Below are 16171 nucleotides of genomic sequence, written 5' to 3' on the forward strand. Positions count from 1 at the left end.
TGTTATTATATAGAGAGTTTGAGTACAACCTGTTTTGAAGATATGTTGTTGTAGCAATTGCTTCCTCCCAGTATTCTCTTCCTAGACGAGCTAGTGATAACATAGCTCTTGTGGCATTTAGTAGAGTACGATTCTTGCATTTAGCAACTCCATTTTGTTATGGATGATGTAGTATGGTAAGCTCATGCTGAATGCCAAAGGCTTTTCAATAATCTTCAAACTTATTTGAAGTATATTCTCCTCCATTGTTTGTATGAAGAGCTTTGAGTCGTAACTCGTGCTTATTTTCAATGGCTTCCTTATATTCTTAGAACTTGGAGAAGACTTGGAACTTCCTTTTGAGAAAATATACAACAATGTATCTTGAATAATCATCAATAAGCACCATAAAGTATTTTTCTCTAGTGAGAGATACAAGATTGATAGGACCACAAATGTCGGAGTGTACTAATTGAAGAGGTTGAGTTGTGATGGAGTAAGATTTGGGATAAGTAAGATTTGTAGCTTTACTGAGAGCACCAGCTTGACAAAACGGAAGTTGAGAGAGGGAAGGTGGAATCCTACCGACAAGTTTATTGTGAATAAGTTGTTGGAGAACATTTTGAGAGGCATGACCAAGTATAGAGTGCCATAGGAGTGTGTTCTGTGGTGTACTTGTGAGTGAAGTGGAGTTAGCCACAGTTAGAACAAATTGACTAAGCTTTACTTTCTCTAAGGCGTTCCTTTCCATGCTACACACATAGGAGTTATCGTGGTGGTAACTTCTCTTGTCTCAAGTCTCCTAACAGACATTGTTCTTATTGCAATAGAAATGGTCACACTACAAATGATTGCTAGGCAAAACAATATAATGAAGAACATGGTATTACAAATAAACAACTATGTTTATCCAGAGAGTATTTTCCTTGTGTCTATTGCAAAAAGAGCAATCATCCAACCCATCTATGTTTTAAGAGGCGTACTTTTGATTCAGATCATAATAGAGCATATGTTCTTACACATGATAACACTACTGAATAATAAAATTGTGTGAGTTCTTCAATCTCTTTGGAAATGATATTTCATATTCGTGATGGATCTCTTTTTATTATTGATTGTGGTGCTACAAAAAACATGACATATCAATCCCAATGGTTACATAATTATCATTCTATTCCCATCAAGAAATTGGTTTATCTTGTTGATGATGAGACAACCTATCAAGTCAAAGGTATAGGTGTTTTATATCTCACTACTCTTTCTTCAACAAGAATTCTACGTGGAGTTTTACATGTCCTAGATCTACAAAGGAATCTTCTTTCAGTTGCAAGACTTGTGGATCTTGGTCTCTTTGCTAGTTTTGGCCATACCAAGTATCCTATTGAGAAAGACGGCCAAACCATAGCTTTTGCTCCTTGAAATGGTAATCTTTTTTAGGTATATTCAAATGAAGATGTTGAAAATGTTGTTATAGATCCTAGTCATCTTAATTGCAAAATATGACATCATCACTTTGTTCACTCTGATTTTTCTAAGCTTGTCAATCTTTATTGGCTTGACTTTGTTTAAGATATGGAATTCAAAGCTCGTCCTCATATGGGTATTTGTGAATATTGTATACTTGGAAAGCATTTTCACAAACCCTTTTCCATTTCCACCACAACTCATTCCAAAGGTTTTCTTGATCTTATTCACACTGATATTTGTGGACCTTTTCCTCCATCGAAATCTCAATATCGGTATTTCATGACTTTTATTGACGACTTCTGAAGATACACCACTATTTTTATCTTGAGACAAAAATAAAAAGCTTCATTGTCTTTTAAGAAAGATCAAAAAGCTACAAAACTCCATACTGGTCATCGCATCAAGAAACTTTAGAGTGATAATGGTGGAGAATACATTTCAAATGATTTTGATGATTATTATCATAATCAGGATATTCATCATGAATATATGGTTCTGTACTCTCCTCAAAAAAATGGTATTGTTGACTATAAAAAAAGGACTATCCTCAATGGTTTGCGATGTATGCTCATTCATTCCAGCTTATCTCGATGTTTCTAGGCTAAAGTAGTCTTAACAATAGTATTTGTGCAAAATCATCTTCCTACAATTGCTCCTTCTAGTAAAATACCAATTACTACTCAGACATGTGAAACTCCTTCTGTTTCATGTTTTCAAACTTTTGGATGTATTGCTTATATTCATGCACCCAATTACTACTTAGACAGGTGAAACTCCTTCTGTTTCATATTTTCAAACTTTTGGATGTATTGCTTATATTCATGTACCCAAGGAGACTCGCAAAAAACTTGATCCTCTTGGTTTGAAAGTTACTTTCATTGGACATTTAAATTTTTCTAAGGGATACAAGTTTTATGATCCATCTTCCAAGAAGGTGATCATATGTTGTGATGCCATTTTCAATGAGCAACTTATGGGCAACACATGGTCTTAGGAGGATACTAGGTAGACATGGTCACTAGAGGACATTGATGATACAAACTCATTACTCACTTCTGTTATTTGATGAACCTCCTTCACGGGATAATGTTGACTTTTCAAATCAAGATTCACAACCTACACCTATTATTGTTGATGATGACCTTAACGTTGATCTTCCAATTCATAATCAGCATGGTACTTATCATTTTTATTATGCTGATATTCTTGAGAATGCTCTTAATATTTGTGAAGACCCTGTCTCTTATAGTGATGCCATGTCATCCCCACAAAAGGAACAATGGCAGGAGGCCATGGAAGCTGAGTATGAATCTCTTCTCTCTAAGGGTACATTTGTTCTAACTGAGTTACCACCTAGACGTACTTCCTATTAAATGCAAGTGGGTTTATAAGACTAAAACAAAAGCAGGTGGAACATTTGAAAAATTCAAAGCAAGAATAGTTGTCAAAGGTTTCTCACAAATTGTAGGAGTTGATTATCAAGAAACTTTCTCACCTGTTGTTTGTATTACAAGTATATTCAGGTCTTGTTAGTTTGTGCTATTGAGTTTGATTTGGAGGTGCTCCAAAATGGATATGAGAACTAATTTTCTTAATGGTGATTTAAAGAAAGAGATATACATGGAGTAACTGAAGGGATTTTTAGTCAAAAATGAGGAAATATGTAAATGTGGCCTTGAAAATCGGGACCAATGAAAGGAATAGATCCAATGTAAAATGCATAGGAGTATTCAACAACTCTTCAAACAATGCTCTTGATGAAAATTTGGAATTCTCTGCCTTCTTAGATTGATTTTGCTTTTTCCTTGAAGTCATCTCTTCTTGTCCTAACTTCTCAATCTCCTTAGCAGCCTCATCTCTTTCCTCTTTCTACTTCTCCCAATCCAAAGGTGGTTTAATCCTTGCTTCAGCACGCGTGACTGCCAATACATATGGATTCCCTAACTGACAATGAGAGCAATCACAGTGTGGAAAACAATCTACTGTCACCTGATTTGCCCCATGATCATGATAAACTTCAACATCTATCAAATTACTTTGAGGTTCCTTATCCACTTTCCCTTACTGCATAGGTAGTGTATGTAATTGTGGCAACTGCTCATTTGGTATTTGTTGATTCCAGCTATGTTAATTCCACCCTTATTGATACCAATTTTGCTGATTCCATTTTTGTGGTTGTTGCCAACTCTACTGTTGTGGCCAACCTTGCTACTGGTTCTAGTTTCCTTCCCAAGGTCTAAAATTTTGAAATCCGCCAAACCTCAGTCGATATCCTTGGTTGAAATTTCCTCTAAATGGACTATTTTGATTAAAAGGTGTTCACCATCTGGAAAAATGTTGTTGTTTCTACCATCCCTGATTATTAAATATCTTCTACTATCCTGTACCTTCCAGAAATACTTCACTTGCTTGTGCCATATTCTGTTCGATATTTTGCTAAATCCTCTCTGGGATTAGTCCTCTAAAATTTGGATTATACCAACAGTTTGTGGTGTTGTGCCCATCCTTGTCATAAATGTCAGAATGAGTCTTCTTGCTATCCATTGACACCCATTTCCTTCAACTTCTTCTCCACCATCTTCTCAACTGAATCCCCCTTTATCTTGGCTTTGGACTTCTTTTTAAATTTCTTCTTATGCTTCCTCTTCCTATCCTCTTTTTCTAACTCTGAATCGGAATCAGAATTTGAATTGCTACTAGTCTCTAAATTAAAATCCGAATCTGTATCTTAATTTGCATCAGAATTTGAATTAGAATCGTCATCACTATTGTCATCTACAAACTTTTTCTTCTTCCCCTTTGTCTTCTTTTTTTCCCTCTCTTGAGAACTCTGCTTGGAAGTACTGAGATTTGACACTCCAAACCTTTGCTTTGCTCTTTTAGCATTTTCCACCAATGCATCCAATCCTACTCCTACATCTACACCTGCAGCTACATTCCACAATTCTTTGTGAAATCCCTTCATGTAATATCTGGCCAACATTTCATCTATAGGCCTCTCATTAGAGTTGTAAGCCTCTTCAAATACTGATTGAATTTCTGTGTGTAATCTTCCATAAACATTTTCTTTTGCTTGATCTTCTTAATCTTAGCAAGCACATCATTGGAAGTCTTCTCCTTTTGAAACCTACTCAGAAATGCATTCCTCAATGCAATATAATTTGCAAAATGACCCACATTAAAACTACTCAACTAGTGCATGGTTTTCCCCTCAAATGTCACAAGGAATTGTTGCATCTTGGCTTGTGCGTCATACACTCCATCAAATCCTCTGGCCTGCCACCTTGTCTCAGATTGAGCTACATGGCAATCAAGGTCTTGTTTAGACTTCCTTGAATAGGTCCTGAACTTGACATGTAAATCTGCTCTAGGCGTTGCTTCCATATTCCTTAGCGTATTAGGGGTCAAATGCCCTATTGAGGATGATGATGATGATATTGGTAATGAAGGTCGTGCTGATATGCTACCTCCAATTCCCAAAGGGTCAAACTCCAATCGCCTATATTTAGAACTGTCGCTTTGCATTCCACTACGTTCACTTCTTGCATGCCCTTCTGCATGCTGGTCATTCTCTTGTTGTTGCACCCTTCGTTGCCATGCTACCAACCTTGTGAAATACAAATGAACACACTATTGTGAAGTCTCCAGAGTGAATTATCATTCAACATCTAACTTCCAAGAAATCATAACTGCCACTGTAACCACCACCATAACTACTGCTCACATCTTCTTGGCACTCATCCCCCTTACAAAAGAGAGAAAACTCGACCATGAAATCAAATCACAACACCGTGATCACTAGTGTATAATGGTTACTCAACCAAGTAGTTTCTGCAATAGACTTTGAAAATTCAGTGTGACTTTTGCCCTAACTAACATAAGAATTCTGCCTATTGCACAAAACATCATTTAAACTACACACACATCTTTAACTGAACATTGCTACACTGAACTTCTTCTTAAAGACCAAGATGCACACATAAGAATATTGAGAGAGACAAGAAGACAGAATGTAAATTGTAGACTACATTTTTCATATCATAATTCTACCATAGCCTTCATAACTTCCGCCCCTTGCATCCGCCTTATATAACTGTATATGGTTGTTCAATTGAAAATCCAAATGTTCATTTTTCACTTCCTAAGATATAGAAAAATCACCATACATTAGCTAAGGTTCATAGATATGCCAAAAATAATCCACCTAAGGCACTTGCCCTTATACAAAAAATATTTCTTGCAGACTTCATCATGAGCTTAGTGTATCAAAAGATTGATCTCTTTCTTACAAAACAATCTTCACGAGCTTGGTATCAAAAGATTGATCTCTTCCTTAGAAAACAAGGTTTTATCTCTTGTTCAGAGCCTAACTTATATCTCAAGCGGTGTTGCAATGATAGTTTTGCTATTCTTGATCTAAATGTGGATGATACCATACTTGCTCCTAAAAATCTCAACTTCCTTCAACATGTAAAGAAGGCTTTATCTTTTGCCTTTGACATGGTGGATCTTGGAGACATATACTCATGTCTTGGTATTCAAATTCAATGCTATCGAGAAAAGGGTGTTTTATTATTGCATCAAACAAAGTCCATTGAAGATATTATTTAGAAGTTTGATTTGGGTTCTATACATCCTACTGGTACTTGTCTTGTGAGCTCTACCAAAAACTCTCACTTTTTACAAAATGATGGACAATTAGTACTACATCAATCTTATGCCAATCTCATTAGATTTTTTCAAATTGTTGGCTTAAAATCTTACCTTGACATTCTTTTCGCTGCAAATTTTCTTGGACAACATCTTAGTTCTCCATGCCTTAAACATTGGTCTGCAACTAAAGGAGTTTTGAAGTATTTGAAAGGCACTAAAGATTTTGGGTTGGTTTAGCAAGGTCTCACTTATCTATGCATTCTACAAGTGGAATTTGTTTCTTTATCAGTGGTTATCTTGTTTCTTAGACTAGTAAGAAACAATGTTGTGTTGTTATTTCCACGATAGAGGCTAAATATGTAGGTGCATCTTTAGCGGCTCAAGAATTTGTATGGCTTTGACAAGTTCTATTGGGTATAGACCATCCTCCACTCTCCAGCATACCTCTTCAATGTGATAACCAAAGTGCTATTAGTCTTGCTAAAGACTATGTTCAACATAACAAGTCTAAAACTATGGTAGTGCATTATCATTATGTTTGATATAAAGTAAAAAAAGGAATGATCATGATTGAACATTGTCCAAGTGATCAGATGCTTACAAATATATTCACTGAAGGACTCAATGAAGCCCGCTTCACTCTATTGTGCTTGGAACTTGGAGCTATCTCAACTTCAATAATCTATTATGACATTGTAGTACGAGTGTACATACTCCTTGTAGGCACCATACACTTCAAATATGCACATACACCCTCAGACCTCTTGGTCATCTTTGTATATAGATATTCAATTTCACTTCACATGCACGGATTAACTCTACATACACACAATAATCCTTCTTGATCATGTTTGTACATTTGTATATAGGAGCTCAGTTTTTTTCCTTGTGCTCCCTAAGGGTTTTTTCATCCTTAGCTAGAGACCTTTGTTTGAGTGGGGGTGTTGGAGCTATATACAGCTCACCCTATCTAGACTAGGTCTCACCTATATATATACAGATTGTGATCAATATGAAATAGTCTTTGGGAGTGTATATGGTGTGTCTCTTCTCTTTCTCTTGCATCTCTACATATCTTCTCTCTCTAGATCTCAAGCGTCGCATCCTTTCATGAGGAATTTCTAGTACTTAGAGAGATAGAGAGGTTTGTGTGCATACATGTCACACAGATGATCACATGCGTACAAGGCAATCAAGAGTGGTGCTTCAAAAACCAAGTGATTGGATATAGAGGATTTGTGGAGACTAAGGGAGAAGGCCATAGAGTCTCTAGGACAAATGGCAACAATAATGAGAGATAGCGAGGGAAAAATTGGAGATAGGGGTCATTCATCATTTGAGGAGTGGTAGCCATATAACTTATTTGGAGGATTTTGTAAGTTTTCTTTTGGTTGTTCTCACTCTCTTATTTGGAATACCACTTTTACTAATAACCTTATTTCTAATAATGCTTTTTTTTTTCTTTACAGCACTCTATCACATAAACCTTGATCTTACAGGTTTAGAGTCTCGGTATGCAGAGAGATATGGTCTCATTGCACTCATTAATAGATTATATGCATCCAGAAACCTAGTAAATCATGCCTCTTTCTTTTTTTTAGTTAGTTTTTTTTTTTGTGATGTATTATGTATTGTGGATTAATCTCTGATACTTATATTGTAGAGTCTGTTTGATGCTTCTTTGCATTGAAATGAGCTCTCAGATGGTGAGGAACTGTACAATTGCTTGGATTGATGGCGTGCACATCCTTTACTTTTTTGGCCCTATGATCCATGCAAGCTCTTTCCATATAGAATTTTTTGGATATATTTCCCATCCTTTGTATGGACTCACATATTGCAATATCTATAGATACATTTCCTTGTTTATTTTTGACTCTCCTCTCTATTGTTCATGTAGTTTTATGAGTTTTCATCATTAATCTTGTATTTATTTGAATATTGAGTCAAGGACTCTTTTTTTCCGTCATCTTATGATGAATGTATCTCCATGAGTATTGTGTACTCAGTTTTTAATTGCCTTTATGAAACAGTGTTCAGCATATGGTTCTAAAAGATGGCAAGGAAGTCAGCTAATTTCTTTTTTCCTATAATTGTCACTATTAGCATTGGTATTTTACTGAATGCATTGCTATTAGCATTAGTAAACATGTGAAAAAGTGTTGTTATTTGTGTTGCAAAGAACCCTTAGACTCCTAGTGAGAATGCTTAATGATCAAAACCAAGAAGATCTACATGAGAACAAGCTTAAAAACCTGAGGAGAATAGTTCGAAAAGTGTAAGAAACCCTATTTCGAGCTAGTCACTCTTCATGGGTGTGAAACCTTTTAAATCTAAATTGGTTTAAATCTAAACTAGTCCAGTGAGAATAGTGTGAACTTACAAAAGTGAATGAGTTAAATCATTGACAATAATTGACCTAAAATCTTATGCTTTTAGAGAAGCAACAAGTCTATAAACAAATGAAAGGAATGAAGAATGCCCAAAATTGCATGCTACCTTTGAGGCCATTTTGGACGATGACGACACATTTAAGCCACTTTTTGGATTGCAAAAAGTAGGGTGGCAATAGTAGTACACTTGCTCTCAATTATAAGGGTGAGTCAAAATCTATAAGAGCTTTGCTAAAAGCAAGCCAAAAGCTCTCTTAGAGCTACATAAGATGGACACAACTCAATGAAATAATGTTTGAAGGTTTTTTCTTTCTTGGAATGCTACTAGAGAAGATGAGAGCAAATAGAGAAATCAAAAATCATTAGGAAAAGGAGATCAAATGCATGGAAATTCTTGAGTTTGCCAAATATAAATTAGTGGAGATCTGAAATAGAGAATATGTAGGCTATAAATAGCCCCAAATCTACTTGTGAAAGGATTGGGAAATTAGTGAGCTAAAGAGATCTTGTGTGTTGAGACAATAAAGAGGAAAGATTTGGGTCTAAATTGGGTACCTTAGCCTAGAAGGCTACTTGATAAAGTCAAATTGGTAGAGATTCTACATACTTTTAGTTCAAATTTATTGAAGGTCTTGCAAAAATGATTATTCTTGTCTTCTAAGAGTTGCTTGAGGGTTTCTTACCATTCTACAAAGCTTTAATATTGAAGTAAAATATTTTTTCTCTAGTGTCTAACTATTCTTATTATCTTTTGTCTTCCATCTTGTCTAATCCAGAACCCCCATAGCTTGTAGCTATTTTTGAGCCCCCTTCACATCACATCCGGGTCCTCTCGGCACTTTGAACTAGTTTTCTTTTGGTTCTTTGCACCATTTTTACCTTGGTTCCTCACACAAGGTTTGGAGCACTAATATTAGTAGCACTTAGTGCATTTCACATCCTAATGCATGTTGATTAGACACATAGGTTCAATTGGGAAGGTGTAACCACATTTTCAAAGAGACCATTCTTGTTTGTATATGGAAGGAAGTAGATGGAAATGAGAGGAAAATTCTACTCCATAGCCTGAAGTTGAAGGGTCCTTGCCACAAACACAAAGAGAGAGAGAGAGAGAGAGAGAGAGAGAGAGAGAGAGAGAGAGAGAGAGAGAGAGAGAGAGAGAGAGAGAGAGAGAGAGAGAGAGAGAGAGAGGATTGAAACCTTCACACTTGTCATGGGGGAGACCTTAGGTGAAAGGAAAGGAACCTAGATACAAAAGCTAACCCACACACGCCCCTAATTCATGATTGAAGTAGCATGTAGCTACGTTATATTCACCTACAAAATTTTAATTTGTGGATTCCTTATGTTATTTCCTTGCATCCATGGTGATCGAACCTCCTTGTGTCCCTTCTCCACCCAATCTAGAATGGGGATCTCCCAAAGTTCACTCCATGCAACTCTCCTCCATGCTTATCATACACATGCAACCATATCACAATTGAAATTCTTAGAAGTGGTGGTAGCTTTGAATACGCATGCAACCATGTCACAATTGGAAAACTTGAAAATGGTGGTGCCTTTGAGTACCTATAGAACTATAGGGGAGGAGGTGAAGAGGCTTTGCTCAAAACCACATGGACACAAATTCAACACAGCATTGTCATGTGTATGAGGTCTAGAAAGCTCCTAGAAGTGGTAGCACCTTTGACTACTTGCACAATATTATCAACCATTAGAAGCATGTTCTCATCTATGTCCTCCATAATGTACATCTCCCTTATCTACTCCTCCCCCTTTGACATGAGCAAGAGGTTGAGTCCCTCCCATTTAGATGATGATGATAATCATATTGTAGTTATTTTCGTGGAGCATAGATTGCATGATAAGGTCTTCTTGTACCATGCCATGGATGGAGAGCATCATGTAGGTGCAACATACGGTGATAGACTGCATGATAAGGCCTTCTTGGACCATGGTATGGATGGAGAGCTCTCCCCACAAGTGCATCATAGGGCCAAGATAACCAACATTTGAAAACAAAGGCATGATATGACTAAGGTTTGGTCTTTTATAGCTCTACCATGTGCCTTGTTCTCAAGTCACCCATAGAGACCATTTGAACTAACCCTTTGTACAACCAATGCAGATCCATGCCTACAATGACAGAAAGACAAACAGACAGACAGATAGACAGACAGATAGATAGATAGATAGATAGATAGATAGATAGATAGATAGATAGATAGATAGATAGATAGATAGATAGATAGATGGATGGATGGATGGATGGATGGATGGATGGATGGATGGATGGATGGATGGATGGATGGATGGATGGAGAGAGAGAGAGAGAAAGAGAAGTGTCCATATTAGAGACAAAAGAGAAGGATTTGTATGCAGATCAAGAGCACTCAAAGAAGAGAGATTGGGAAAGACAAGGAGGGAACTCAAGATTTGTGGGGAAGGTAGGAGGGTGATATGTGGCGCTTTGCCCCACAAGGTGACTAAAAAAGATGTGCATAATAATATTAGATGTTAGAGGATACATTTTTTTGTCTGCCCATGCGTGGATGTGTGTATACACACACATACACACATACTATAGTAATACTAATTAGTTTCCCCATTACAATTGGCATTGGCTTACTTGCACACACACACACACACACACACACACAGATCCACCATTGCCCTTGCTGCTAGTTGTGCTCTCTAGCTACTACACCGAGTGTTGGTATGCATATTACCCATACACATTGAGCTTACAATTGTACATATATTTGACAACCTATAAATACATTGAGAATTACTTTCTCTCTCTCTCTCTCTCTCTCTCTCTCTGTGTCTCTTTGTCCAGGTCATCCATTGGTGACCAAGGCAAGTGCCTAACACTACCGTATGAGAGGGATAAAGATAGAGAGAATGTATGTGTATGTGCATGTTTGCATACACACATATGTGCACACATGTATACAGACATGTGCAGATGCAAGTCTTGTGGTTTTAGTTTCTATAATTGTATGGGTGATATTGTGAGTTTTAGTTGAGAGAGAGAGAGAGAGATGCAACAACTCCACATTCCCATACTCTCTCATTGATTTATGTGGCCAACACAAATTTAACGCCAATATTAAAATTTTTACAAATTTTTCTTCATCAAAGTTGCATAAATTACTATGGTCATGTTATGTTAAGAAGATAGATCATGAAATGTTTCACAAAATTCAATATGCACAAACAACTAACTGGATGTTGTTAGAGCACAAAAGCCTCTTCACAAATCAAATACTCTAATCTTAGTATTTCAAAGAAAAAGAATAGAATATACGAAAGCTAAAATATTTGCTTGCTTCTATGATTGATATTATCTTTCTTAGTTAGCTCCCAAGAACCAAATACTACTCAAAGAGAGAGAGAGAGAGAGAGAGAGAGAGAGAGAGAGAGAGAGAGAGAGAGAGAGAGAGATTGCTTCTATATATATGGTTTTGTTCGTTGAGTGCAACTTGCAAGTTCAAAAACTAATAAATATCTAAATAACAAGGAGTCTACTTGCACAACATTCGAGAAAGGTTTTATTTGAAACATTAGAGGAAGTCCAAATTGTTTCCAATCAAACTATGGTCAATTGAGTTTGCTTTCTAGCCATGATGCTAAGGTATCTTCTCATATGTGCCAAGGTGTTTGACAAATATTGTAAGATAGTGAAATAGAAGGCCCCGAAAAAGCTTCAAGTGAAAACTCATTTTCTACAAAATTTGGACCTTCAAAAGTGTATGAAAATTTCTTAAAATAACACTCATCAATGCTATCTAGAGCTCTTAAAAAAGTTTGCATTTTTTTCAAATTAAAATTTCATAATGGCATTTTATGCTATACATATCAAAGTACTTTTCATGAAAGTTTTAGCCTAAGAAAATGTATTTTGATATGGTTTTGATTACAAATACTAAAAGATACTAACTTTCTACAAAAATGGACTTAAAGGAGGACATAGAAGTGTACACTTCTACAAAAATGGTCTCAAAGGGGACATATAAATATACTCTTCCTAGCTTGTTTTCACTCTTTTTTCTTTTTTCATATAGTAACTTTTATAGATCACATTTCATAAAACTATTTCTTGCTAATATTTCTCATTTATGAGAAAAGAGATTTTTTATAGAGGGTCCAAATTGCTACAAAAGTAGTTTTTTTGTTGCAAGACTAGTGTTAAATCAATAAAAAAGATAGGGAGTAATAATTCAATAGGCGTAACATTTTGTAGGGGGAGGGGGATCCACTCTATGTAATGTCAAAGATGCGGGATCTAGAGCAGGATAGATGCAGAAGCTATAGAGGTTGGAAGAGAAAGAGTGAGTTCATGAAGACACTAACAAGAGTGATTGTTAAGGCTAAAAGAGTCTATTTGAATAGAACACAATATTAGTGAGTTTGGGAATCTCCCAATTCCCATTTTTTGAATACTAAAAAGGTGGCACCCGGATAACATGCCTATAAGTTTCTCAAAACCATATGATGTGACCTATCATTAGAAAGCACTTGAAAAATGGAATCTATTGACCTATAGAGCACTCGATTTGAAGTTATAGTATTCAAGCTATGACAAATCCAAAGATTTGAGCATGTGTCCCAAACTTATGGGAAATTCCCATATTCCCCAATATGGTGTTATAGAAGGATTGATGAGGTTTGTCCTTCTCCTGGTGGTCTTTTTCTTCTTTAATAGGAACTAGATAGGCCTCTTGGGACCTCTTATTAGCATGGCAAAACTTCTCGGGGTGAGTCTAGTCCTTTTGTAGAAGTCCCAAAAGAGCTGATCCTTCTTGCCTTTGTACATGTTGCCAACATATAATGCTTGTTCATCTCTAGAGGTGCTTGGTTCTTCCAAAGTTTTTAGCTTCTTTTCCTTCTTTAACAGTGATTCCTTGAAAAGTAATGTTTGTAGAGTCTTCATGATGTTGTAGTTTGGATCTAGCTTACACTGCCAACCCTTGAGAACCATTATAGTAACCATAACGGTACAAACATCACCATCAATGTTCACCTTGTGCCTTCTAACTTGCTCTACAAGCTCCTGCATGAAATCACCTGGGTGAATATTATCTCCCTCCTTTGAGCCCCATCGTTTAAAAGAATATTCAACGTCCTTGATAAAAGATACAGGATTGGGACAAGATTGCCTTCTTGAAAAGTTCAAAGTGCACTCGGCAATTGTCCTACCATCTCGAAGAGCCACCGCCTTAAAGAACTCTAAAAGGTTGGCATGGCCTCTTTGAGACAGCTCTGTTGTCATTCCCACATCCAAGAAAATAACATGAGGCCTGGAAGGGAAGAGTCGCTTTCTTGTTCAATTTTTCTTTTTGTCAATAGGAACCAAAATATTGCAAGGGTGTCTATCTATGTGAATAAAGTTATCCACCGGTAGCATTTTGAGTTGTATATGGGTGCCAATGTGCGCAAGAGCACTCGAGATACGGCTTTTCTGTGATAATTCAACATAACAAGAGACACACTCTCCCTGCTCATATGTTCTAAAAATGCAAGATGCACTAAAGTATAGAGAGGTTTTGGAAAAGATACATCCTTCCATCTCCGAAAGTTATATAACAACTTGCTCTAATGTGCTGCTGCTTTTCTAGCTAGGTCGACTTGTGTCAACATAAAGACAACAAACTGCTACACACTTTCATCCAACCTTAGCCATCTCAGACCTTGAAAAAATGATGATAATCGAGCAACCCCATTGATGATTGCAAAAAGTTGTGCCCAAGGACATTACTAACACCAGAGTGCCTTACTTTGACAGCCACCAACATAGGTTTTGATTTCTTTCAAGGATAATTGAAGCGTAACGTTGCTTTATGAACATGTGCGATGCTCCCTAAAGCAAGTGGTTCTTCATCAAAATCCTCAAAAATTTCATGCATCCTTTTCCCAAAAGCTCCTTCCAAAGTCTGCAGCATGTTGGAGAATTTGTGTGCCGGTGCCTGTGTGTGCAGTCTAGAAACCTCTTTACAAATATCTCTCAGGAAAAAATCTGGTCTTGTTGCTGCCTACACTGACCCCATTTACTGAATGCTACACTTGCAAGTTCTAGAGTATTTCGCACAAGATGCAACAACACTTGGCGAAACTGACTCCCTAATGAATCTGAGAATGGAGCACTGATAAGTGCAGGCATGAAGAGAAATGTCAAGTATGTTGCTCTCATGATCTTGTGTATTGACTAACAATGACACATAGACTTTACTTAATGACAAAAGTACTATGACATTGCATGAGAAAAGAGAGCAAGTACAATGCTTTATAGGAAATTGGATGGTAACACTTCTCCTACTGTGCATATGGGATTCTAGTCCTGAGCCCTCACTAGTCCTTTACAAAGAGACCGAAGTAGGTGTGATTGTAAACATCTCAACATGTAAATCGTTTAGATCATATGCGTTCAAGGCGCTTCTTTTCAGCCCATGTGATATGCTTAGATATTTATTAGTGACATCTTACTCCCCCCAGTTGAGGTTGAATAAATTTATTTCTAAAAGATATTTTAGTTTAATTTTTTTAAGTTTTAAAAGTTTTTCTATAAGGCTAGCAATATAGAGCACATTATTGTGAAAGGTATCCATTTTCATACATATAGTAAAAAAGTAACAACTCAAAGAAAAGGAAACATTTAAAGCATATAAATTATTCGGGGAACGAATTACACATATTTACATATAACTTTAAACAATAGATTCATCACATGTTGTACAATAAGTTGGAAACCTTTATTTGAAAGGAATTTGTATCAAAAGTAGTAAAAGGAGATATATTCCTATAGGTAGAAGAATGTATAGAATGCCAAAGATTACTTGATGGAGGAGTCCTGTGTATCAAATTTTCCAATTCATTTTTTGTGAATGTTTCTTATATGGTTAGACCTAAGAAAACATATTAGCAATTTGGGAAACAAGTTATAGATATTAAATCATAAATTCCTTACATGTACAATCACAAACAAGATAACTTGAAGCCAATAAAAAACCCTCAGCTGAGTTCAAAGTTTCTTTTTCAAATAGGTGTAAAAACGAGTTTAGCCAACCAGGTATTGAAAAGTACACGAGTGAAGAAAGGCAGCCCAAGGCCCCCATCAGCCGTCGGCGCTCGTGTTGACTGCTATCAGCGCGGGATCTTTACGTTTCTAGCTCCTTCAGATATTCTCTCTCTCTCTCTCTCTCTCTGTGTTTCTGTGTTTGTGTGTGTGTGTAACAACGCCCATATTCATTGTTATCAAAATTGGCTTCTAGATCTACATTCTTCTTCGTCTTCTTCTTGGCCGCCGTCTAATGTAAGATCATGGGCTGCAGTAGCGGCGCCTGCATGGACGATGGGTCGATCTCCGTCGTTATTGCGAGCCCCAAGAGGGATGACATTCTACCCTGATGCCTCCAGCTGCTGGAGCAGCAAGGACTCAATGTCATCTCTCTCCATGTCTCATCCGAGGCCCAATCGTATCGGCAATCCATTACAGCATTGCATTGGTTCGTTCTCTCTCTCTCTCTCTCTCTCTCTCTCTCTCTCTCTCTCTCTCTCATATTAGTTTGCACATAGCCCAAGAGAGTGCCCCCACGATGCTAACATGTTCAACTCTCCAGCAGAATGCCCCAAGGATGCTAACATGTTCAATTGTCACTTCCAAGGCCAACAAGCTAATG

The 16171-nt window shown here is 36.9% G+C and overlaps 1 pseudogene; it reads right to left on the reverse strand.

Annotated features, from left to right (window-relative positions):
• Nucleotides 1-4174: 4174 nt before the first annotated feature.
• Nucleotides 4175-14655, reverse strand: LOC148034701 (uncharacterized; annotated as a pseudogene).
• Nucleotides 14656-16171: the final 1516 nt, after the last annotated feature.

This window comes from Lygodium microphyllum, chromosome 6 (assembly GCF_053477565.2).
Source record: "Lygodium microphyllum isolate KBCC chromosome 6, Lygodium_microphyllum_v1.1.10, whole genome shotgun sequence".
In the NCBI taxonomy this organism is placed as follows: Eukaryota; Viridiplantae; Streptophyta; class Polypodiopsida; order Schizaeales; family Lygodiaceae; genus Lygodium; species Lygodium microphyllum.